This window comes from Prionailurus viverrinus, chromosome C1, assembly GCF_022837055.1.
Source record: "Prionailurus viverrinus isolate Anna chromosome C1, UM_Priviv_1.0, whole genome shotgun sequence".
Taxonomy (NCBI): Eukaryota; Metazoa; Chordata; class Mammalia; order Carnivora; family Felidae; genus Prionailurus; species Prionailurus viverrinus.
The window spans coordinates 208,414,651-208,441,247 of record NC_062568.1 but is presented as its reverse complement, the minus strand read 5'-3'; the positions used below and the strand labels follow the sequence as shown (position 1 = coordinate 208,441,247).

Below are 26,597 nucleotides of genomic sequence, written 5' to 3'. Positions count from 1 at the left end.
TATATGAAATTCTGATTTCAGTGCCCATAAGTAAGTTTTACTGGCAACAGTCACACCCCTTCATTCACATATTACTGCCTTTGCGTTTGTGCTGCAGAGGCAGGGTTGAGGAGTCAGAGACTAGTGCCCACAAAGCCCAAAACATATACTATTTGACCCTCTTAAGAAAGAGCTTGCCTATCCCTGTTCTAGCTATTGTCAAATACTTACATAACATGTCATTAGGGAACAATGGACGGCAACATGACAGCAAGGGGTATGATCACTAAAAGGAAATACGCTCTGACTGGCAAATCTGGAGCTAGGAAGCAAATTCCTGCTAGCACTGATAGACAACCTCTCCATTTCATGAAACATCCCGTATCTGAAGTTGCTAATAACCACACCATGTGATTCTCTTAATACCCAAAAGCGTGTATCGTCCTGCTAAACAAGGAACCTCAGAGCTCCCTCACTCTCTCTCCACCATGCGAGGATACAACAAGCAAGAAGTGGACGGTCTGAACCCTGGGAGAGGGTCTCACCACACCCTGACCATATTTGCACCATGATCTCAGACGTCTGGTCTCCAGAACTGTGGGGAATAAATTTTTGTTATTTACACACCACCTAGTCCATGATACTTTGTTATAGCAACCTGCAGTGGGCAAGACAAAGAGTGACCTGTCCTGGGATGCCGGAGCTTCGGTGGGGTGAGGAGGGTACCCCACGGGGAAGAGCTGGCTGGCACAGGGTGTCACAACCCGAGTGGGGTAAGGAGAGTGTCCTGCTGGAGGGCAGTCTGGCATGGGGTGTTGGAGCCTAAGTGGTGACGAGGGCCTCTGCATGGAGGGACAGCTTGGCACAGGGCATGAGCGCCCAGGCGAGAGAATGGCATCAGTGCAAGAGGGAAGGCGGTCCAGTGGAAAGCGTAGCATCCTGACGGCGACCTGCGGCCACAAGGAGCAGCCAGAGGAAAGGGGCCAGTGCACCCTAGAGCAGGCCATCGGGACAAACATGTAGGTAACAAGAAAAGCAGGCACCGCCCTTGGACTCGGGAGCCAGTGCTTAGGTCAGCATAGCACACAGTGCCCAGCATGACCAGCCTGCCCAGACCATGAGGCTGGCCTCAGAGCTGCCCCCAGGGAGCAACACGACAACGAATACATGAAGGTGTCAGAGCTGATCGGGGACACGGTGCTCTGCGGGTCATTTCCATCCTTCCCTGCTGCCCCACCACCGGGCTCTTGCCTGCCCCTCTCTCGCTTCTGTTTCTTTCCTTACTTCTCCCATCTCAGGACTTCAATAGAAGTGGCTTGGCTTCGGGTTGATCACAGGCAGATCAGAGGGAGCCTCCTGCAAGGGTTAATGATTACAGCAGCCCAAGGGCATTCGAAGCAAAGGACACGCAGACTGCTCTAAAGACCCTGGTGCTTTCCCTGGCCCTGTCTGTGTCTGCCATCTTACTGACTCAGACTTGCATAAACGCAGAGACACCGGCTCCCAGGACCGACAATTCAGCCCCACTCCAAAATGGAGAGGTTTCAGTGCAAACTCCTGGCACTTACTCTCTAAAGTTGGTGTAGAACTAGTTGAAGACGACGCTGCACTTAAAATGTAAACTCCAAGCAACTGCAGATGGAAAGACAAAATCCTATGTAATAGGCAGATCAGCAAAGATATCAAAGATATCCTTCCAGGTCAGACAGGAGGGACACAGATAAGAAAGCCTCAGAATCAAGGATGAGGAGGACACAGACAGGAACAGACAAGGATGTTTTCATCAGGCACACCTGGATAAAGGTCTCACCAATTCCACAGCATGAAGACATTGCATTTAATGCCAGAAGGACACTCTAGAATAGAGCTATAGTAAAACTTTTGGCAATGACGGAAACATTCTCTACCTGTGCTGGTGAACATGGCAGAACTAGCTACATGTGGCTACAGACCACTGGGGATGTGGCTAGTGCAGCTAAAGAACTGCATTTTTCATTTTGCCTAATTGTTATTAATTAAAATCTTTAAATAGGCACTTGTGGCTAGTGGCTCCCATGCTGAACAGCGCAGCTCTACTGAATTTGTGGTCAGTGTATAACTGACTGCTGGTATACTATGTGAATTATTCTGGTGGTTTTCTTTTTCTTTTAAGTTTATTTTATTTTGAGAGACAGCACAAGCAGGGGAGGGGCAGAGAGATCTCAAGCAGGCTCCCTGCTGTGAGGAAGGAGCCTGATGCAGGCCTCAAACTCAAGAACCCTGAGATCAGGACCTGAGCCAAGATCAAGTCAGAAGCTTAACCGATAAGCCATCCAGGCGCCCCAATTCTGGTAGTTTTCAATTGTATCAAATAACCAAAAAGAATTATTTTTTGTATAAATAAAATTCTGAGTTAAAGAACCCTTCTTAACTCATGTAAGTCAAACTGCAGAGCTTTGGACTCGTGTTTAGGCAAGTTAAGTGAACTCAGCTGCTAACTGTGGTCCAGATGGTGGTGTTCAGAGTGGGCAAAGCACTCCCAGATAGGCATTACCAGAGCACAATGGCCAGTTGGCATCCCGACCTCTGCTCCTGGTATCATGAAGGGGTGTGTAAATGGGTAAAATGCCACGTAGACTTTCCAGTACAAAAGCCTATCGGACACATGCCAGAAGTAGCAGTTTTCTTCAGACCAGCACCCACGTGGTTTCTTACGCATGGGAAGTAACACAGGGAGGGTAACAAAGATAAGGAAAGAGGAAAAGAAATGGGAAATGAGGACACAGAATGGGGTCCACAGGAGAGGGAAATTATCTTCTGACTGAGGTAGGAAACCAGCTATTTTTAAGACCCCTTGGTGATGATTTATTAATGTGTAAACATGTTCACCTTTGAACCCCAAAGACCTAGAAGTCTTCTGGGAACCATAAGCCTACAGGAAGATGGGGCTGTGAGGTCAACTGAGCCCGCAGGCTGGCGGGGGGCGGGGGGGGGGGGGGGCAGGGGGGAGGGGTCGCGTCATGGAGAGGCGGGGAGAAAGTAAGGTTAGAGCTTAGAACGGCCAAGAAAATGAAGGAGACGGGGACGGGGACAGGGACGGGGACGGGGAAGGGGAAGGGGAAGGGGAAGGGGAAGGGGAAGGGGAAGGGGCCCTCTCAGGGTTTTCGTGACGTGAAGAGACCGGGAAGGCTGACGCCTATGCCCCACTGTCATACCTAAGTGTCCTGCAGCTGCAGTGGGGGTCCCTGTGAGGCCAGGGCTGGGTATCCATCTCTGTGTGAGGGAGCAGGCCCTGCCTGCAGCCCTGTCTGCTCTCAGCAGTGGGTGCAGGGGACGAGGAGGAGCACCTGGGGGCCAGGAAACTTTGCTTTATGGCTGCTCCCCACTCTGTAACAGAAACCCTGAGTGCCCCCAGGATTATTGCAAAGATAACCCCAAAATCCTCATATCCGTCAGCCTGTGGATGCAAATACAGTTACATTTGCATCAGTAAGTCAGATTTCCTGCCCTTGTTCCCACTTGCCCATTCTAGACTCTAAGGTCCAACAAATTTCTCTCAAGTATTTTTTAAAAATTTGTTTAATGTTTATTTATTATTATTTTTTTTTCAACGTTTTTTATTTATTTTTGGGACAGAGAGAGACAGAGCATGAACGGGGGAGGGGCAGAGAGAGAGGGAGACACAGAATCGGAAACAGGCTCCAGGCTCCGAGCCATCAGCCCAGAGCCTGACGCGGGGCTCGAACTCACGGACCGCGAGATCGTGACCTGGCTGATGTCGGACGCTTAACCGACTGCGCCACCCAGGCGCCCCTGTTTATTTATTATTGAGAGACAGAGAGAGACAGAGCTTGAGCAGGGGACGGGGAGAGAGAGACACAGAATCCGAAGCGGGCTCCAGGCTCCGAGCTGTCAGCACAGAGCCCGACGCAGGGCTTGAACTCAAGAACCGTGAGATCATGACCTGAGCCAAAGTCAGACACAACCGACTGAGCCACCCAGGCGCCCCTTCTCTCAAGTATTCTGGGCAGTTCTCAGGAGGTGCGCCCTGTGTGCTCAGAAACCCACCTGTCAGCTATAATCAGCATCAAGTGCTCTTGCCCTGTCCTCCCCGCCAGCGACCCCTGTTCAGAGTCCTGCAGCGAGGGCACCTCGTTTCTGCCTCACCACAAGTGCCACTGGTGAAAATGCACTGTCTGCCTCAGGAATGCTCTCCCCTGGTTCCATGCTGTGATGGAAGGTGCTAGGCTCTAGGCAGCAATTTCTCGAATTTTGTGAAACGCTGTACTGCCTCCATCCTGGAACCCTGTTTCACCCAAATGACCAGACCTCAGCAACCAGTTGCTGCCAGATAAGGTCATTAAGAAAAAAAAAAAAAAAAAAAACTTTTCATTTTTAGTAATAATAATAATAACAAGCTCCCCTTCGCTCTCCCCCCCGCCCCCCCTCGTTCAGCAGCACCTCACTCCAGGTATTTTGAGGCCATCGGAAATGCTCGTGCTGTCTGTGATTTATTCTGCCTTGTCACTCGCTGGCTTCCCCTGCCTGGAGAAGTGATGTTCAGTCACATCCCTGGTGTCCAGACTCTGCAAATGCTCTGGCCAGCCCTGCAGCAGGTCTGGGTTCTCTCAGAAGTGTCCTGTACAAATATGCCCTGAAAAATACAAAGTGCTGTACCGACTCAGAGCTCGGGAGAGTTCTAATATAAAAACTGAAAAGCCTGCAAGCCTGTAAGCTCCATCTCTTCTCCCCTGAATCAAACAACAGCAGTGCTGGAAGCATCCCTAGAGATGACCCGAAGTCACTACACTTGTGAGGACAGCCTGCCCCACCGCCTGGTCATGGCCAGAACTCCCTGCGTGGGCCAGGCAGGGAGCACGAAATTCTGGAAACCAGGTCGCGTCAGCCTTTGCGTGTTCTTAGCCTCACCCGGCGGTTTCAGATGCACACCCGAGCATTTACAGGTGACTTCACCCCTGCAGCCCCCAGCAGCAGGCTTGCAGCTCCCAGAGTCCCAGAGGAAGTCTGAACTGGTCCTGCAGCCCATGTCTAGAGGTGAATGGATTAGGCCAGCCGGTGAGACTTGGGGGTTACCACATCCCACAGAGCATCTGGTGGATCTCCCGATGCCCTCCAGGCCTCGGCAAGGTCAGAACTGGCCCTGGGTGTCGGTGCCTGGGCGCCAGTGTCAGGGACCGAGAGCCATTCTAAACACGCAACATGACCGACCCTTAGAGTTTGGCCCCCTCTGCTTGGTACCTCCTCACCCACAGCCCTGACCGACATCCCCGAAGAAACACCCCGAAAGATATGCCCTGAAAAAAGGTATCTTGCTCCATTCCATTTCTTGCTTCTTCACCAGGCACAGCCAGCTTCCTTGCCCCCAGCAAGCCACAAAGCCAGTGCCAGGGGCAGGCTCCAGGGCAGCTGGGGGAGGGAGTCCATCAGCAGGGATGGAGCTCCGGGTCCAGAGCACAGAACAGCAGGTGGTGGACACGACCCTCTGTCCCTTGAGGCATTCGAAGCAGTTAGGAGAGGAGCTGGGAAGCCTCATGGTAAGGAGCCGCCAGAGGTGGTGGGAATCTCCAGAGACTGCCCAGTGCCTCCTTGGGTCACCAGCAGCCTTGGTGACACAGGCAGCACTGATTCCTAATGGAGATGGAGAGGCAGCCCAGCCTCAGCATCCAGGGAGAAAAAAGGAAGGCTCTGAACTGAAGGGGGGATGTTGGCACTTTCCTGAGCCAACGTGGGCCCCTCCCTGGGGCCTGGGGCCCAGCTCCCAGGCACCTTCAGCTCCCGGAACGGTCCTCTAAGGCCCAAAATTGTGCTTGGCATATAGCGCATGCTCAGCAAACATGTGCCAAATGAATGGATGAATCTGAAAGTGAGGCCTGCTTACCTGCAGCCACTGGTTTCACGGCAAAACAGGTTGCAGCTTCTATACCCTGTGTGTCCTGGGACGACGCCCTGTCCCGCTCGCCGTCTCAGCCGGGGACTCATGGGACTGCCACAGTGCCCTCTTCACCAGTCTCACTCGGCATGGGCAGAATCAGGGCTCGGGAGGCCCCCAGGATTCTCTCTTTTACTAGCCGGGGCAGAATCCTGCCCTCGCTCCTGTCAGACTGGTTTGGAAGGCTCCATTTCACGGGCCTGCGTTCCTAAAAACAGTGTCATAAACACCTCACAATGTCACCTCTCTCACAGTCCAACCTCACTGTCCTGGGGCAGCGCCCTCCTAGACCACGTCTCCTCAGAGGGTCTGGAGGAAAACCCTCATAAAGGCTTTTTTTGTTCCCCCAAAATACTGGGGCAAGTATGGGTGGACACCTCCTGTGAAGAGTTCATACATTCTCTCCACACCTACTTCTCGAGGGCCTTCCCCAGGTCGCCCTAGGAGCTGCAGGACAGCAGAGAGCACAACAAAGTCCCTGCCCTCGCGCAGCTGACATTCTAGTGCAGTAAGAGGGACAAATATGTAACACCTCGGGGGTGCCAGGCGCCAAGAAGAAAAAGAGATCAGAGGAGGAAAGGCCCTAGACAGATGAATTGAAAACAAAACGACCCTGAAGCAAGAGTGTCTGATCCGTGTGAGGGAACAGTGGGACGTCCCGTGAGGCTTAAGAGAGGGAGAGAGGGTAGATCGGAGAGGCAGCAGAGAGCCAGAACACAGATGTCACGCTGAAGATTCTAGATTCCATGTGACATGGGAAGCCACATAAAACAAGGCATTTAGACAGACAATTCAGGACATTTTATAGTCAGGCTTGAGAAAATTTTTCTCTAGAGCGAAAGGAGATACTGTCATCAAGGAGAACAAAAACAAGAACAAAATTGACAAAATGGAGGAAAAGGTAAAATGGGGAAAACAAAACAATGGGTCTGGGTAAACTAGGATACACTGGGGGAAAACAGTAACCAAAACCGGCTCCAAAGGATGGAGGTGGGGCATTCTTCACAGGGAGGATTTCAAAAGTGTGAGAAGTAAACTGAGTGGTATATACCGTTAGAATACATAAATTGAATGGATTAAACTTAAATGGAATTTAAATCTTAGGTTAAGGAAAGTTTCTCTTACGTATTTCAAAATACCAAGACGCTTTGGCAATTTACATTTTTTAAAAAAGTTAAAAAAAAAAAAAACAACTGAGTAATACTATCTGTACCCAAGTCATGTTCTGTCATTTGCTAGGGGAAAAAAACAAGTGAGAATTAAGCCAATGTCTCTTAAGTCTTTTGTAAAATCAGTGATTTAATTGCTTTCTCTACATATTATAGCCGCTTAAAAACTTTTACTTCCTAGGGTGTCTGGCTGGCTCAGTTGGTAGAGCTCATGCCTTTCTTTTTATTCTTTTTCTTTTTTTTTTTTTTTTAGAGAGAGTGAGAGCACAAGAGTAGGGGAGAGGGGCTTAAGGAAAGAGTGAGGGAGAGAGGAAGAGAGAGGGAGAAGGAGGAAAAGAGGAGGGAGGGGGAGGGGGGAGAGAGGGAGAGAGAATCTTAAGCAGGCTGCACACTTAATGCAGAGCCCCGACATGGGACTCAATCCCACAACCCTGGGATCGTGACCTGAACCAAGATCAAGAGTCAGACGCTCAACTGACTGAGCTACCCAGGCACTCCAAGCCCATGACTCTTGATCTTGGGGTCGGGAGTTCAAGCCCACCATTGGGCCTCTACTTGGGACAGAGAGAGAAGGAGACAGAGAGAATCCCAAGCAGGCTCCACACTATCAGTGCAGAGCAGGATGCTGGGCTCGATCCCACAAACTGCAAGATCATGACCTCATCCAAAACCAAGAGTTGGATGCTTAACCAACTGAGCCACCCAGGTGCCCCTCTTATAAATTTTTACAACACACAATTTCAGGTGAAAGCTCAGATGTGTGTTATTTTTTTAATGTTTATTTTTGAGAGAGAGAGAGAGAGAGAGCGCGAGCAAGCAGGGCCTCCGTGCTAAGTTGGGAATTGGATGCTTAACCGACTGAGTCACCCAGGTGCCCCAGATGTGTGTTTTATTTTATACACGAGTAGCTATTTTATTGTTTTCTGTGATTAGTGTGGAAAAAAGATGTACACAGGTAGTACCAGAGGTAAAGCTAATACCCAATACCAACAATCAAAGCTAATACACAATCCTCATGACTGCTTCCCAACTGCACTTCAGTTTTAAGATTACTTAAAAAACGTAAATTTTTTTACTAAAAATTTTTCTTCTTTCCAAACAAGAAAAAGATCAAAATAACTCTTTATTCCACCTTGAGGTGGAAAGTCATGGGGAGATAAATACCTAGACAAAACGAGAAGAAACTTGGGTTGGGAGCCACAAACTAGTGTGAACACAAACCGGAAACAGAATCCCTATGTTTCTTAAACCTGTACTATTCGCACTTACATAAGGCCTTTCATCCAAGAACTTCAAAGCGCTCTAACAAACACATTTGTTTCAATCATAAAATTATCCAAGATAAAGAAAATGAAAACTTTTCAAAGAGTTCATTTTGTTTAAGGGCATTTTAATAGGTCCAAATTAAAACAAAAAGTTCGGAATCCCAAACGTCCAACTGTCACACTTAACCACTGGACATTCCAATTTCCACACTGTAATAACACCAGGAAATTCAGTCACAAAAACTGTTTCCTAAATTTGTAATAGTTTAAAATCTCCAACCTAAAACTGTAGGCGAATCCACTCATTTGGCCTTTAGAATCCCCACTTTTTGCTCTTAAAGGAGAAAAAAATTTAAAGGACCCAAAAGCTCCTTGGACTAGAAATACAAAACAGTTCTTTCCAAACCGCATTCGATGACTTACATGTAAATGAGTCAAAAACATACAGATTAGATTTCCCTGAAAACATACATAAGTTGAAAAATTAGAGGGGAAAGATGATTGGCATAATATGCTTTGGGTTTTGCTGAATGTAAACATTTGAAAAGTTTTGAAAAGTCAACACTGATACAGCTATTCACTAACCAAGCTTCCAGCTTCAACTTTTCCACTTTGAAGAGCTGTATAAAAATGTGTCATGAGTCAAGCTCTTCCTGATTGTTTGAATTCTCCAACAAAGCATACATTTAACTTCCCACCTCAAAATATTTGAAAACACAAGATACACCATTTCTCATGCTTAATGTTCCACAAATGCCTAAAAAGCAAACTCAATTCAATTTAGTTGTATCAATAAGACAATTCCAAGTTTTTTAAACCAGTGTTTAAAAGCAAGCATGGATATTCCCTAAGGGCAGTAATTACTGTATATTATCTAAATAACCTTTCCAAGCCAAACCAGAGTTCTTCTTTCCAAAACTCACATTCTACCAAACTGATACTCCGTGTCCTGGGGAAATAGTTCAGAACGCATGGATCGCTGCTCCAAAGCAAAACTTAAATACTAGAAACATGAACACGCTGAGTCACACTGCCCTCTAGAGTCTCCTTCAGATATCATTTTCAGCCTGAAATACTTAAATTCTAATCATAAGGCTCTTCTTCTAATTAAGCAAGCCTTCAGTATTCCAATATTGTAGACTGACCTTTTATAAAATGGACTGATAGTAGTCGCTACTAAGACCTATAATATTTCAATTACCCACCATTATTAAAGGTCAGTCAGGAGTACTTCCCAAAGGACGAGAAACCACCACAAACAGATTTTTATAATTTGCATTACTTTTAAGTTTTAAATAACTCGTATTGCAGAAATCTCTGAAACAAAGATGATCTGCAGTATATATGAATAAACCCAGGCGGCCAGGAGTTCTCTCTAGCAAAACCCCAAGTTCGGACATTTGACCAAACACGCAAACTTTGGCCTCATATAGCTACTGCTACCCAGGGCTACCTCCCAGCTTGCACCAGTCCTCTCAGCAACTGGCAGTCCCTGCCTTTCCACTAGCCAAGCCCCCAGAGCCCTAGAAGGATCTTAAGGAGCTAATGAGAAGCCCTGACAACCAAGACTTGTGCTAGCTGCAAAGCACGAATACCAATACCCACTTTTCCTAAGCATACAATAACTCAAAGTAAATTAAAACCATCTCTCTAACCTCATATTTCCACAGGCACCTATAACACACCATAACTTGAGATTATTTTATTATTCTTTATCTTTAAGAACTTATTAAAAGACATGTTTTACCATTCACCACAGATAGTATAGATTGCCTCAGCTATTACAGTGACCAGGTCTTTTTTTTTTTTTCCTTGTTTGTTTTAATCCAGATTCACATGAGATCATAAAGTCTCAACCCTGCTCAACTTTTGTTTAGAGAGGGGGAAAAAAAAAATCCGTCTCTCTTCAACACCAAAAACACAGGTCTCAAAAAAAGAAACCAAAACTAAGATGCAATGTTCCACAACAAAATATCTATTATTGCTTTTGAAAGCAATGTAACAAAAGCGATCTTAGGGCTCCAATCCAGTAAATAAAAACAGCAGCATCTTTTGAAGCATACAAGTGAAAAGCATCTAGTATTTCTATAGACTCTAGAACAGCAGCTACCAAACTAGGGCCCATGAGACAAAGGCACGCAGCTTGATTTTATAAAGTTTTACTGGAACACAGCCTCATCTGTACGTGTACATATTGCTGATGACTGACTGTTTGCATGCTACAAGGGCAGAGTTGAGTGGGGGCAACAGAGACCAAAATGGCCTGCGAGGCTAAAATATTCACTCTCTGACCCTGTACAGAAAAAGTCTGCCAGTTCCTGTTCTAGAACAAAGATTCCCAGACTTCTCCAGAGAGGTAGAAGCATGCCATATATGCAAGCACAGGAGAGATGCTGGTTTGAAGGGGGAAACAGGGCATTGCAGCTGCTATCCAGTCTGCACTAAAAATTAAGGAAATGACATGATGGGAATGTGTGGGAAGAAGGAACTGACAGATGCAGCTGATTCATCCCATGTAATGGTTTGTACACATCAGGCTTTCCAAGACTAAATGAACAGTTCTAAGGTTTTCTTTTGGGTACTTTTAAATATTTCTATAAGGAATAAATGGGGAAAACAAAAATTTCTACATATTTTACTCACAGTCATGCTACATGTAAGAGCTCACTTCTCAAGTGGGTTGATATTTATATCAAAGAGAACATTTCACGTAAGCTTTGGGATAGCTATGACAGTAAGTATCATTATAACTAGATCCTAGAATGAATTTGAAGTATATATCAAGGATGTAAATCAGTGAAGTATCAAAATAAAGACGTATCACAACCCGCAATGTGAAACACAATTAATCTCTATTAAAGTAACTATATGTAAATACCAAAAAACAGTATGAGGATTACCGGGCCAAGAGACTCAGATTCTAGGGGCACCTGGGTGGCTCAGTCGGTTAAGTGACCAGCTTCAGCTCAGGTCATGATCTCACGGCCTGTGAGTTCAAGCCCCCAGTCGGGCTCTGTGCCGACAGCTCGGAGCCTGGAGCCTGCTTCGGATCCTGCGTCTCCCTCTCTCTCTGCCCCTCCCCTGCTTGTTCTCTGTCTCTGTCTCTCTCAAAAATAATAAACATTCAAAAAAAAAATTTTTTTAAAAGAGACTCAGGTTCTAATCTAGGTTTGAACTTTGTATAATCATAGAAAAATCATTTGCCCTCTTTAAATTTCAGTGTTCTCATCCGTAAAATGAGGGAACTGGGCTAAATCAGTGGGTCTCAACCATTAGCACTCATCAGAATCAACCACAGGGATTCATTTAAACAAAGATTGCAGGGCACCAGACTTCCACTTTTAGCTCTGACTCATAAAGAGCCTGGAAGTCATCACTCCCATCTACAGAGCAAAAAAAAAAAAAAAAAAAAAAAACCTGGGGAGGGAAAAAACCTGAAATCAATCACTTTTCTTAGATCCATCAGAGAATTTTAGGTCAAGGGCAAACCACCAGCCCAAAATCTGGAGAGAAAAGAAAATAGTGAGAATCACAGCTGAGACTGACTGGTTTACCTGAAGCAAAACGGCAAGAGCCAATAATTGGTAGGAACATTTAAATGGTAATTTTGGCAAGTTTCCAAAGACTTAAGGACTCATTTGAGAATTAAAAACTCCTGACGGTACAGACTTAGGGAGATGTGGATATAGGTTGTGCCTTCGGGAGCCCCACCAGGTTTCTCACCTGAAGATCAGAGAAAAATCGCCTACTGTTTGGGGCAGGCGGAGAGTAGCCATTTTGAAATAGCTCAGAGCATCCTCCATAAGGAAAGCCTGTCCTCTAAGGGAAACTGCTTTGCCAGAGCCTATCTGGCCTAAGGAAAGTACAGTTAGTCAAGCCCGGCCCCCTCCTGCCTTTCTGTCTCACAGAAGAGGGGAGGGGAAGCTAACAAACTTGTGAAGATCATAGCCCAGGGACTAAGGCCCACTAAAAACCCAGGATTTAATGTAAGATTATAAAATGTTCCCCCTCCCCAAAGCCTTACCACCAAATGAACAGGGCTGCTGTATAAATAATAGTGGATTACAACAGAGAGCTGCAAGACTGATTCTATCTAAGAAGGAATTCTTAGGGAAACCCAAAGACAACACAGAAAGGGAAAAAAAGAAGACAACTCCAGGAAGGTGAAGCACTTGGCACCTACACCAAACTTTAAACACAGCATGGCTGCTTCCTGCAAAGCCAAACGTACATTATTTCACCACACACTCATACAACCGCACACCTCGGTATTGACCGAGCTGACTTCAAAACAAGTTCACACAAAACCTGGTACATACATTTACTGCAGCTTTACTCATAAATCACCAATAACGGGAAGCAACCAAGATGTCCTTCAATCAGTAAACGGACAAGCAAACTGTGGTTATTCAGCAATAAAAAGAAATGAGCTATCAACACACACACACACACACACACACACACACCAAACAAAAACACATGGAGACACTTTAAGCACACATTGCTAAGTGAAAGAAGCCAACCTGAAAAGGATATATACCATGTGATTTCAACTATAGGACATTCTGGAAAAGACAAAATTACACAGCGTAAAAAGAGAAGAGGGATAGATGAATAGATGAAGTGCAGGAAAGTTTCGGGGCAGGCAGTGAAACTATTCTGCATGATAATAAAAAGATGAATACGTGACATTAGCCATTTGTCAAAACCCACAGAACTGTACATCACTAAGAATGAATCTTAATGCAAAGTATGGACTTTAATAATAAAGTAGCAATACTGGTTCATTAATTTTAACAAATATACCCACTAATGCAAGATATTAATAGTCTGGGAAACTGTGTGTGTGTGTGTGTGTCTCGAGTATATAGGAACTCTCTGTGCTATCAGCTCAGTTTTTCTATTAATATAAAAAAGTTTCAAAATATAAAGTCTGGTTTTTTTAAGTAATCTCTACACCCAGTGTGGGGCTCAAACTCACAACCCCAAGATCAAGAGTTGCATGTTCCACTGACTGAGACAGCCAGGCACTCCTAATATCTGGGGGGGTTTTTTATATTTATTTATTTTGAGAGAGAGAAAAAGAGAAAATGTAAGTAGGGGAGGAGCAAAGAGAGAGGGAGAGAATCTGAAACATACTCTGCACTGTCAGCACAGAGCCCCACACGGGGCTTGATCCCACCAACTGAGAGATCCTGACCTGAGTCAAAAGCAAGAGTCAGATGCTTAACCAACTGAGCCACCCAGGCGCCCCTAACATTTGTTTTTTTAATTGTTGGGCATCTCTACGTCTTTTTTTTTAATGTCTATATATTTTTGAGAGACAGCACATGCATATGCAGCACGTGCACACGTGAGCGGAGGAGAGAAGAGAGGGGGTGGGAGAAAGGATCTGAAGCAGACTCCACGCTGACAGCAGTGAGCCCGATGTGGGGCTTGAACTCAAAAACTGAGAGATCATCACTTGAGCCAAAGTTGGTTGCCCAACCTATTGAGCTACCCAGGTACCCCATCTCTAAGTCTTTATACACCGTGTCAAATACTGTATTTTTTTTTTGAAGTTCCCACGTGATGCTGATGTTCTAGGGCCACACTTTGGACAGTTTTATTAGTGTGTTTTTTTTTTTAACATTTATTTAAGTAATCTCTACACCTAACATGGAACTCGAACTCACAATCCCATGATCAAGAGTTGCACGATGTTCCGATTGAGCCAGGCAGGCACAGGGCCACGCTTTGAAACCACTACGCGAGGGCTCCTTCCAGTTCTAAATTTTATTATTCCATTCAGTAATGTTTTCATGGGGACAATGGCAGCTGGTCTCTAAACGGCACCCACTGATCTCTGTCTCCTGGTATTCAAAACCTCCTGTGGTACCATCCCACAACTGAAGAAGACCGACCAGAGTAATCAATACAACAGTGGAGGAAGAACAACAACGTCGTTCAAGGCTACGTCATAGAAGACATTGCAGGGGCGTCTGGGTGGCTCAGTCAGTGAAGCCTCCAACTTCGGCTCAGGTCATGATCTCATGGTTCGTGAGTTAGAGCCCTGCATCGGGCTCTCTGTGTCAGCAAAGAGCCTGGAGCCTGCTTCGGATTCTATGTCTCTCTCTCTGCCCCTCCCCCACTCAGCCTCTCTCCCTCTCCCTCTCTCTCTCTCTCTCTCTCTCTGTCTCATTCTCAAAAAATAAACATTTAAAAATTTTTTAAATGGAAGGAAGGAGGAGGGCAGGCAGGCACGCGCGGCGGCCTCTTCATTCATGGACCCCTTCCTCTGGAAAGCCGGCTACGGTATCGTGAGAATCCTTCAGCAACCCTGTGAAGAAGTTCCCAAGTGGCAAGGAACTAAGACTTCTGCCAAAAGTCAGCCTACACTTGCCAGCCATGTGAATGAGCTATCTTGAAACTAGGTCCTCCAGCCCCTGCCAAGACTTCAGACGACTGCACACCATAGCAGAACCACCCAGGTAAGCCACTTCCAAATTCCTCACTCCAGAAAAGTACGTGGGATCATAAATGCTGAACACTGTTTTAAGCCACTGCGTTGGGGTAATCTGATATGCAACAACTGATAACTAATACCGGAGCTGGAGCCAAAACATGTTCGTGACAGGACTGTTCCTGTCGATTCTTGCCTTTATTTTGCTCTATAGTCGAAGAAGTCCTGAAAATGGCTTCATATTCATCACAGAGTTCAAAATAACTCTTCCACTTTTCGAAAAGCATGACAATTAATCATACAAGTTCTTCACAACATAAAGGACGTGGGATAGAAGAAAGGAAGACGACGACAAGCAAGGCTTTTATCATCTCCCCTGAGCCATCACTGGTTGTCCTAGTGGACAAACAGGGGAGAGTCACTCTTTGCCTCAAATCTTTTAATCATTTCCCAAAGTTTACGGAAGTGAATACATACGCTGTTCAAGGTCAGCCCTATTCCTACCTTCCAGTGTCACGAGGCAGCATGATGGGTACACAGGCACACACAAACATGGACTTAAGACTTCGTGACTGATCTTGGGCAAGTGACTTTATTCACCTCCCTGCCTCAGTCTCCTCGTTAGTAAAATGACAATTACAGCACAGATATCCTGGCTACTCTAGGAATTTAAAACACAAAAAGCACTAAGAGCAGCACCTTAGCTAAGTGGTCAGTAAATGTGAGCCAGCAGCAGCCATTTCCCCTCTCATAACCTGGATTGGTTCAAGTCGTCATGAACTCCTCCTTTCTTCTGTACAAGGACTCCTCACATCCGGAATGGCCTTCCTTAACTGATCTCACTCTCCCCCCTCTAAACTTTTCAAAGATCCCTTCTCTATAGTATTCTCTGATTTCCCCCTTACTTACTACATCCCCATAGAAACACCCATATAAGATACTGAAATTATTTTTGTAAGTTTATTTATTTGTAAGTAACCTCCACACCCACTGTGGGGCTCAACCTCACAACCCCAGGATCAAGAGTCATATGCTCTCCTGATTGAGCCAGCCAGGTGCCCCAAAACACTTCAATTACTTATTCTTTGCCACTCCTACAAAACTGTATGCATCTTGACAACATCTAATATTTACTAATTGTCAAGCACAATGTGCCAGCCACTGTGCTTAAATTAGGAACTTCCCACAGATGATCTAAGATAAAACTATTAATAACTATACAAGAATTATCTTTGTTTTGGGGGCACCTGGGTGGCTTAGTCGGTTGAGCGTCCGACTTCAGCTCAGGTCATGATCTCAAGGTCCGTGAGTTCGAGCGTTGGGCTCTATGCTGTCATTTCAGAGCCAGGAGCTTGCTTTGGATTCTGTGTCTCCCTCTCTCTCTGCCCCTCCCACACTCACACTCTATCAAAAAAAAAAAAATGAATAAACGTTAAAAATTTAAAAAAAAAAAAAACAATTATCTTTGTTTTATTGACAGCAAAATTTATACCACATGTAAAAAGGAGAGCAAGAATTCAAACCTTAGCTATCTGGTTCCAATTTTGTTACTAACTAAAATCTAATAACAACTATGAGTTTGACATCTTGACATCTGAAAATTTCAGGGAGGTATATAAAATTTCTAGCAGTTAATACAAGCAGGCAACAATATTTAAAATTCGTAATATATATAACATACGTATGTGTTATATACATTATATATTATTTATAAAATACTATATACATACAATGTATTACATACATATATATTATTGTGGGAGGCTGCAAGACACCCACTTTTTATGAGCTTCTAATTTAAGCTTTCTGGAGATATTCCACGTATATACAGCATATATGCATAAATACTTTTTGTTATGCAAATAAATAGCAGTATACTTCACATATCCTTCCGCAGCTTTTTTTATATACTTCATCTATCTTGGACATTATTTCAGATCAATACACACACAACACTGCATTCAAATACACAATACACAGCATTGTGTGTGCTGACCTGAATACACATACAGTTCTATTGCATGGGTATACCATTTTCATGTAACTATTCTCCTATGCTATTTGTAGCCTTTTGCTAGAATACAGAATGCTGCAATGATAATCCTTAAACACAAATAAAGGAATGTATAAAGGATAGATACATGATTATATAATAGAGTTGACCCTTGAACAGCACGGGTTTAAACTATGCAGGTCCACTTATACATGGACTTTTCCTCCTTTTTTGTGGACTTTTTTCAATAAATACAGCACAGTACTGTTAATATATCTTCTTTTTCTTGTGACTACAGTTACGGTGGTGAGCACTGAGTAATGTTAACGATTGAATCACTATGTTGCAGACGTGAAACTAATATAACATCGTATGTCGGCACTTCAATATTTTTAAAAAGACAATACAGTATATAATACATGTAACATACGAAATATGTATGTAACATACAAAAATCAATCGACTGTTTAAGTTACTAGTAAGTCTTCTAGTCAACAGGGGGCTATAAGTAGTTAAGTTCTGGGGGAGTCAAAAGTTACATGTAGGTGCACCTAGGTGGCTCAGTAGGGTAAGTATCTGACTTTGGCTCAGGTCATGATCTCACAGTTCATGAGGTCAAGCCCCACATGGGGCTCTGTGTTGACAGCTCAGAGCCCGGAGCCTGCTTTGGATTCTATCTCCCTCGCTCTCTGCCCCTCACACACTTGCACTCTGTCTGTCTCTCTCAAAAATGAACATTTTTTTAATTTATATATTAAAAAAAGGTATATGTATATTTGACCGCACAAGAGGTCAGTACCTCTAACTTCCCCCATTGTTCAAGTATCAAGTGTACAGTAAAATACAGTAAATGCATATCATTGAGCAAATAGAGTAAAATGTAACTGTAGAATCTAAGTGGTAGGTGTGGCGTATTCAACATATAATTCTTTCAATTCTTCTATATTTAAACTACCAAATTTATACCTGTTCTTTTTTTTTTTTTTTTTAATTTTTTTTTCAACGTTTATTTATTTCTGGGACAGAGAGAGACAGAGCATGAATGGGGGAGGCGCAGAGAGAGAGGGAGACACAGAATCGGAAACAGGCTCCAGGCTCTGAGCCATCAGCCCAGAGCCCGACGCGGGGCTCGAACTCACGGACCGCGAGATCGTGACCTGGCTGAAGTCGGACGCTTAACCGACTGCGCCACCCAGGGGCCCCTATACCTGTTCTTAAAGTGTGTATCATACCAATATGAAATATTTTATCAACCTTCAAAACAACCCCAAAATTCCAAATATATAATAATCTGGAAATGGCTCTTGCCCTTGATTTATAACCCAAATACGCAAAAGAGGCAATTATAAGAAGAATCGGACTTCAACTGCCTTCTCATTTGACACAAGCTATAGTCAAGCAAAGTAAAACTGCCCCAAGGGTCTTTTTTCCTTCAGTCTCTCAATATTCTTTTACATAAACACTTGGTCTTTACCAAAAACAAAGAGTTCCCTATAGGTGTTTGTTACAAGTAAGAGAAGCAAGGGGAAAACAAAAAACAAAAACCTTCAGAGGGTCACAGCTTGACATCTTCCTTCTTAGCTTCCTTCTTGTATAATTCCCAGAAGTCCTAGCCAATAAAGAATGGCTTAACTCTTCTTTCCGAAAACAAAAAAGATTCTTCTTCTAATCTTTTTGTAGAGAATATATTCATACTCCCTCTAAAGATTCAGAAGAAAAACTCTCCAGAGAATTCAAGGATAACAGTGTTGTTCCAGCCAAGGGACATCCTCAACCAGGATGTTAAGGTACCTCAAAAGAACCCTTGTTGCTTTGTTCTTGTTTTTTTGACTTAAGGGTCCTCAGTGAAAGCTTATCAGCATCACAACAGACTTATCTCAGGACAGTGCTTTGGTAGGGCTGAAGATTCCTAAGTGTCAGGGAAGGACTCCTTAGACAATGGATACTTGAGCTCTAGTTAAGGAGGAGTAGTAGTTGGCTAGATAGGGAAAAAAAAAAAAAAAAGGAAAAGAAACAACATTCTAATAAGACAGGAAATCGCTGAGTTTTAAGGCTGAATTGTTGCTTCTTTTCCTCCAAGGAACCAAAAGTTAATCACACTCTCATTTCTCAAATCTCCAGGAACGTGAGATCTTGGAAGAAGAGCCACAGTTTCGATGAATTCCCATTTCTTCAGTTGAACTTTTCAAAAGAACTGCAAGTTGAGAACTCGTGTGAACTGTAAGCAGTTCTGAGCTGTATCAACATCCAGGAAGTGGACAAAATTATTCAGTGCTGAGAGAAAAACCCAGCAAAGCGGCACTAGTTGCAGGACTTCGCTCCCCTTCTAGAACACTACAGCTTACAACACTCAAAGCTCAGTCAGTGGCAGCCGAAGGGGGCGCTGGCACCCAAGAGAAGTTCTCGGCAGCTCTAGATTCTCATGGCGCACGCTTCGGGACACAGAGCAAAATAAACACGGGATCTGAGGGAGCGTTCGGAGGATATACACCTCTGCCATCACCCCAGCCCAATTCCAGGGGCCAGCCACGACTCCACCGTGAGACCACGCTGTCCAGCACTCTCGGTTCCTCTGCCAATGCTGTTCCTCCTCCCCAAACGCCCTAAGATCCAACCCAGCCTTCACCTCCCTCAGGACTCTTCAGTATCCCTTGGGCACTTTATGCAGGCCTCTGCCTGACACTCAACACTCACTGCACCTGAGTGAGCCTCTTCGACACCCGCAGGGGGAGGCCGCAGCCCTGACCGTCTTTCTACCCCATCACCCGCCACCACGCCCGGTGTTCCAGCAGCACCGAGGTCACAGTTGCCTCGGGTTTGCGTGCCAGACACCGTGCCAAGCGCTATCTGTACGTTAACCCTTTTCACCCTCAGTGCGACCCTAGGAATCAAATCCGGTGAACATTATCTCCACTCCACACACAGATGACAGGGCACACAGAGCTTAATACACCGTCCAAGACTCCACAGCTAGTAAATGGTGGAACCTGCACTGTCACCTAAGCAGCAAGGTTCCAGAACCCATGCTACTAGTATGGGAAGCCACATACTTGGTAAACGTAACCAGGCAGAATTTCTAGTGGTGCTTCCCAAATAAACAAACAAGCAAATAACTATGTTTAAGCTGTTTACTACTTGTGCCATTGGTGGACAACTTCCACTCCTTCTATTACTTGACCTTTCAGTGCCATCAGTGATGCCTCATTCTCCCGCTTTTGTGGCCAAGTTCCCTTAGCCTCCTTATTAGGCTCTTCATCTGAACAGGCCTCAGAGCAGTGGCCTACAGGACTGTGGCCTGGGCCCTACTGTTATCTTTTTCCTCAGAGTCTCCCTGGGAAATCTCCAACGCACGTCTTCACGCCGGACTACACACACTGTATCAGCCTGGGTCTAACAGGAAAGAAAAACCGAACAGTAACTTGAAGAAAAAGGCTTTTTCAAGTAAAGAATTATTAACTACAACTAGGAATTGAAGTCATAAGAAATTAGCTAGAAAGAAGTAAAAAGAACTCTGAAGAAAAGACGATACAAAATACAACAACATGGCATAATACCACCATCCTTAGGGCCGAGATAGAGCACCCAACGAAGGGTTCTCCCAAAACCAGGACTGAAATCCAGACCTTGCTGGAAAGGGCTCACATCTGCTAGAACTTCTGCAAATCCACCCCCTGGAACTTGCTAGAAATCTATCCTCTGGAATAACAAAGAAAGTAGTTCTGTGGGGAAGTATCTCACCGGAGGCACCCTACTACAAAACCACCCAAAGCTGGGGGGTCGGCAGCGGCGGAGAGCTGCCGCGGCCTGCCAGGCAAGCACACTAGAAGCAGCAACTGAGACCCTTTCCTTCCTCAGTCTCTCTCCTAACATCCCGCCACTGGCCCAGGGGTGAGCACCTAAAGGGTCGCATCCATTTTCACAGAGCAGGCACTGAAAGGCAAATCGGAGGTCAGAGGCAATAAATCAACAACGGGCCTAAGTACCATCATCATGATCACTCTGGCCCAAGACGGAAACCTACGAACACCGTGATGCTGCCTTCAGTCGTCAAGCCCTGGACGTCCCACCTTCCAAGGATCTCTGAGTCCACCCATTTCTCTCCGCTTCCCACTGCCGACGCCCCGGTCCTGGCTCACAGCAAGCGCAGGAAGCGTCACCATCACAGCCGTAGGCCTCCTACCACAGAAGTGCCCTCTTTTTTCCTTCAACTGCAATCGCCGTGGTCTCTGCAAATGGCCAATCCAATCCTGTCAATCCACTGCTGCAAACCTCTCCGGCATTTCTCAAGCGTCAACATGATGGGACACTTAGCCATTTAGCAATGGCTTTGAAAGTTCCTTGCAACTTCCCCCCTCAAAATCTACGTTCCAGGGGTGCCTGGCTGGCTCAGTGGGTAGGCATGTGACTCTTGATCTCAGGGTGGTGAGGTCAAGCCCCACGGTGGAGGTGAAACTTACTTAGTTAAATAAAAAAAAAAAAAAAAAAAAAGCGCTCCAGACAGCAGGAACTCTATGTTGTCTGCCATGTGCAAAGAGATCTATTTTGCTTGCTCCCTTTTTGTTGTTTTTGTTTTGCCTCTGGGCCACTGCGTACGGGTTTCCCCTCCCAGAACAGCCTTCCATTCTCCTCGATGTTGCCGTAACCATCTTTCAGTTAGCTGATTCTTCACCATTCTTCAGGTTTCAATTTAGATGTCTCTTGCTCCGAGTCAGGTACCCCTGCTAAGTATACCCAAATAGAACCCTCTTCCTCTCCATTTAGAACACACACCACACAGGGGCACCTGAGTGGCTCAGTCGGTTAAGCGTCTGACTCTTCTGCTCAGATTGTGATCTCACAGTTTGTGAGCCTCGTTGGGATTTGCTGTCTCTTTCTCTCTCTTCTCCTCCCCTGCTCATGCTGTTTCTCTCTCTCTCTCTCTCTCTCTCTCTCTCTCTCTCTCTCAAAATAAACAAACTTAAAAGAAAAGAGTCTATTAAAAAAACACACACATATACCACACAATACTGTAATTAACAGTCTGTTTCTTCTTCCATACTTTTCCCTCTATGAAGGCAAGAAAAACGTCTTCCTCATCAGCAAATCCCAAAGACATGTCTACAACAAAATACACACTCAATAAATACCAGTTCAATTAATGAATGTTGAATGGAGAAGGAAAAAGACCTTATGAAGCGAGGTAACAGTTTAAAAGGAAAACGTTTTGGTAATGACATTATACCTGACACACTGATCAGTGTACATGCAATAAAAAGATTACCCATACATCACTTGAAGGATGAGGAGGAAATGGCTTTGCTCTATGCTTAACAACTATAATAAAACAAAATAAAAAATCTACTCGTCATGGGGTGGAGGGGACTAATTCAACCAGTTGGTAATACAAATTAATATGATTATATGGTATAAGGAAAACACTGTTGGTTTTCAAGGTGAACAGTGCCACTCTTATGAAGTACGTATATCAAAGGATTCAGCTTGTTTACACCCAATAATGAAAATCAAATATTACAACACAACATTCCATAGCACACCATGGTTCCACAATAGAAAATCAATACATCATATTTGTTTCCAGTAACTTGTTTACCCAACCATAGTTCTAGAATCATTACGCAATGAAAGCAGTCCCCTCAAGCACTTTGAACCCATCTGAAATCAAAACTCTTCTCTGACACTTATTCCAAAAAGGAATCTCTCTCTTGCTAACTCTCCCAGGATTTGCTCAGGACTAAAGGGGTAAACGCCATAGAACTGAATTGGAATGCACAGTTACTCTGTCACTACAGAAAGATATTTAGGAACGCTAGTTCAGTACTGCTCCCATTCAACCATGCTGGTTTATTTTATGGTATCTGTGTTGATGACAGTCTGGCCAATCAGACCAGAGCCTAATGTCTTCTACTTTATTATCTTCTCCGATACTCGGCACTGTACTAATCTAACAGCAGAAGCAAAATAAACACAGGCTAACTGCTAAACTCAAATAACCGATTACAACTTCCCCTATAACAAGTTGGGGGAGCACCTGGGTGGCTCAGTCGGTTAAGCTTCCACTTGAGCTCAGATCATGATCTTGCAGTAAATGAGTTCAAGCCCGACGTCAGGTTCTGTGCTGTGAGCTCAGAGCCTGGAGCCTGCTTCGGACTCTGTGTCTCCCTCTCTCTCTGCCCCTCCCCTGCTCACACTGGCTCGCTCTCTCCTTCTCTCTCTCTCAAAAATAAATACAACATAAAAAAAAAAAAAAAAAAAAAAAAAAAAAAAGAACATTCTAGGGACGCCAGGGTAGTTCAGTCAGTTGAGAGTCTGACTCTTGATTTCAGCACAGGTCATGATCCCAGGGTTGTGGGATCAAGCTCCATGTCAGGCTCCAAGCTCAGCGTGGAGCTTAAGATTCTCTCTCTCCCCCCTCTGTCAAGATTCTCTCTTCCCCCTCTGTCTCTCTCCCCCACTCACTCTCCCTCTCTCTCAAAAAAACAAAAAACAAAAAAAAATTAACTTAAAAAAAAAAGGAGCATTCTACACTATAATAATTACTAGGGCTGCCTTGGTTAAAACCTTCATACACAAACAGCCAGGGATACACATGTTCACACACTCCACATTTTTTTTTTAAGATTTTATTTTTAAATATTCTCTAAACCCAACATGGGGTGCAAGCTAGCAACTCACAACCCCAAGATCAAGAGTTGCTCACTCTACCGACTGAGCCAGCCAGGCGCCTCACTCCACACATATTTTTAATACTAGTCCAACATCAAGAAAATAATTCAAGGAGGCGCCTGGGTGGCTCAGTTAAGCATTTGACTCTTTATTTTTTTAATGTTTATTTATTTTTGAGAGAGAGAGAGAGAGAGAGAGCGCACGTGCATGCGTGCGCACACGAGTGGGGGAGGGGCAGAGAGGGAGACACAGAATCCCAGGCAGGCTCCAGGCTCCGAGCTGTCAGCACAGAGCCCGAAGCGAGGCTTGAACTCACGAACCACGACCTGAGCTGAAATCAAGAGTCAGACAATAACCAACTGAGCCACCCAGGTGCCCCAAGCATCTGACTCTTGATCTGGGCTCAGGTCAAGACCAAGTTCGGGCCCAGCGTCAAGATTCTGCGATGGCAAGGCAGATACTGCTTGGGATTCGGTCTCTCCCTCTCTCTGCCCCTGTTCCACCTTGTGAGTCCTCCCCCGCACCCCTCACAAATTAACCTAAAAACAAAAACAAAAACAAAAAAAAAAGAAAACAAAAGGGTCACCTGGGTGACTCCGTTGGTTAAGCGGCCAGCTTCGGCTCAGGTCATGATCTCGTGGTTCTTGAGTTCGAGCCCCACGTCGGGCTCTGTGCTGACAGCTCAGAGCCTGGAGCCTGCTTCGGATTCTGTGTCTCCCTCTCTCTCTGCCCCTCCCCCACTCATGTTCTCTCTCTCGCTCGCTCAAGAATAAAAAATAAACGTTAAAAAAATTATAAAAATTCAAGTACCTAACATGTTTATGTGATTATTTTTAACTATTTTTATTTCAACAGGTGTATATTTCATTTTCTATAAAGTTCTTTTGTATATGCATCCATAGTCTAATCAAGGAAAGCCAACCAATAAAATGAAACTCAAAAAAGGCCTCAGAGCTATTCCCTCCACCGGACAATAGACTTCCCTTAGACATCTGTGTGACTCACTTCTTTGCTCAAACGTCATCTTCCCCGACCACTCTGTATAGACCCACCATTACCTTTCCCTCAGCCAAATCCTGGCACTCCTTTTCCCCCTTTCCTGCTTTATTTTTCTCCACAGGGCTTATCACCACCAACATATCTGTACGTCTTTGTTTATGTCTGTTTTCTCCCCCTGGAATGTTTCCCCATGAATAAAGAAATGTTTTGGTTTGTTTTATTCACTGCTACCTCCTTACCTCTTAGACTGTGTATGCACACTAGGTGCTCAATAGATACTGAGTGAATGAATGAAAATCAAGTCCCAGAAACTGATCTTAAGACAATATGGAGGCTGTGAAATAAAAAGCTCTCCAAGTGGGAGTGGACATATATTTGAGAATTCTCTTTAGAACTTTATGAAATTAAATTGCTATTCAAGCTACATCCAAAGATCCACTAAGGCTGCCTTGAGTAACTGGTAACTGCTCAAGTACATTTTAACAAAAAGCTAAGACATCTATTTCTTGCTTCAGCACTGCAGAAAACCTGGATGTAGAAAATATAAATTATTTAAGTTTCATACATGGCAAGATAGAGGAATTTTATATCATACCTCTCATAACATTATGATGTCCAGACTAACTACAGAGGGAACTCAGTTTTGACATTTGTTCGTAACAGAATTTACTTCAAGCAGAATTCCTCTGATACTACAAGTCATGGCAGCTGCATCCTTAAATACTCAACCTAAAAGTCCTGTGCAGAGGGCACCTGGGTGGCTCAGTTGGTTAAGCATCCGACGCTTGGTTTCAGCTCAGGTCATGATGTCATTGTTCATGAGATCAAATCCTGCGTTGGGCTCGTGCTGACAGCAAGGACCTACTTGGGATTCTTTCTCTCCCTCTCTCTCTCTCTCCCCCTGCCCCTACCCCACTCGCTCGCTTGTTCTCTCTCTCTCCCTCTCAAAATAAATAAACACACATTAAAAAATAAATAAAATAAAAACAAAAGTCCTGTGGGTAGCAATATAACTGATGGGGAAGCTCTGAATCTAGTTACTCTGATGGAGAAAATTATAGAATCAGGTGTGCCCTTTAGCCATTAGAACAGAACAGGGAATACAGAACGGGGCAAACAGATCACACTATTTGGTTAGGAACAGATCACCTCTGACTGATTTTAATGAGACTTCAGACTTTAATGAGGCAATAAAATAAAACAAGAAAACGTGGAAGGAGAGATGTTGGTTAACAAATATTTATTCAGTTGGCCAAATGCACAGTTCTATACTGAGTTTCATGGTAAAAAAAAAAAAAAAAAAAAAAATCAAACATATGGTCCTCATACTAAAAGGCTTTTAGTATCTAGTTGAGGGGAAGAAAAAAAAAAACAAAAAAAACAGGAATTGCAGCGTCATGGAGAAAAATGCCCATGGTCTAAAATGGAAAACTTCAAAATCCCCTTGACCCAAGAAAATAGGTACCATATACTGGAACAATCTGATTTCTCTCTGACATCAATGGCGCTTTGACACAGCTTACTCTATCTACCTCCAGTCAAGTAGGTCAGTGAGTAGGTGCGTGCTACTGATGCTGGCCACTTGGCCCCAGGCTATTTTAATTACTTCCATGGTTACATTTCCTCAGTTACTGAAATTTGGCACGTCCAAGTATTATTAAGCATTTTCATTTCTGTCTCCCAAATGTTTTCCAATCTGTCCCCTTCTATACCAGATCATTCTTGGCCTGGTTCAGCTTCCTGATCACCGAGCGAAACCACTGCAAAGAGAAGCCTGATGAGATTACTCTCCTGCTTGAAAACTATTAGATTCCATCATCCACTGAATAAAGCCTAACCTTCTGACACTCTATTCTAAGGATTCAACTTCTGGCCTCAGCCCTTCCTCCTCCATGCTCCAACTGCCAAGTCCCGGCAGCACACTTTTCCACCACCTAAACTCTATTTTTCAACATGCTTCTTACTTGAAAGACCCAGTTTAAATGCCATCTTGGGGAAGATTCCTTGGTCCTCAAAATCAGGATTATCTGATGTTTCCTGGGTATTACCAAAGCATTTTGTTTGTACCTCTGTTAAAATAGGTTGTATCTATGCTCCTGTTAAATAGTCTAATGATGGTTCTTGTCTGTCTAGCCTCTTCCTGCCCCTTTCTAGGAAA

The 26,597-nt window shown here is 44.5% G+C and overlaps 1 protein-coding gene across 1 annotated transcript in view; it reads right to left on the bottom strand.

Annotated features, from left to right (window-relative positions):
- RERE (arginine-glutamic acid dipeptide repeats) overlaps nucleotides 1-26,597 on the bottom strand; it is a 422,701-nt gene that overhangs the window by 329,575 nt on the left and 66,529 nt on the right. The window lies entirely within an intron of this gene.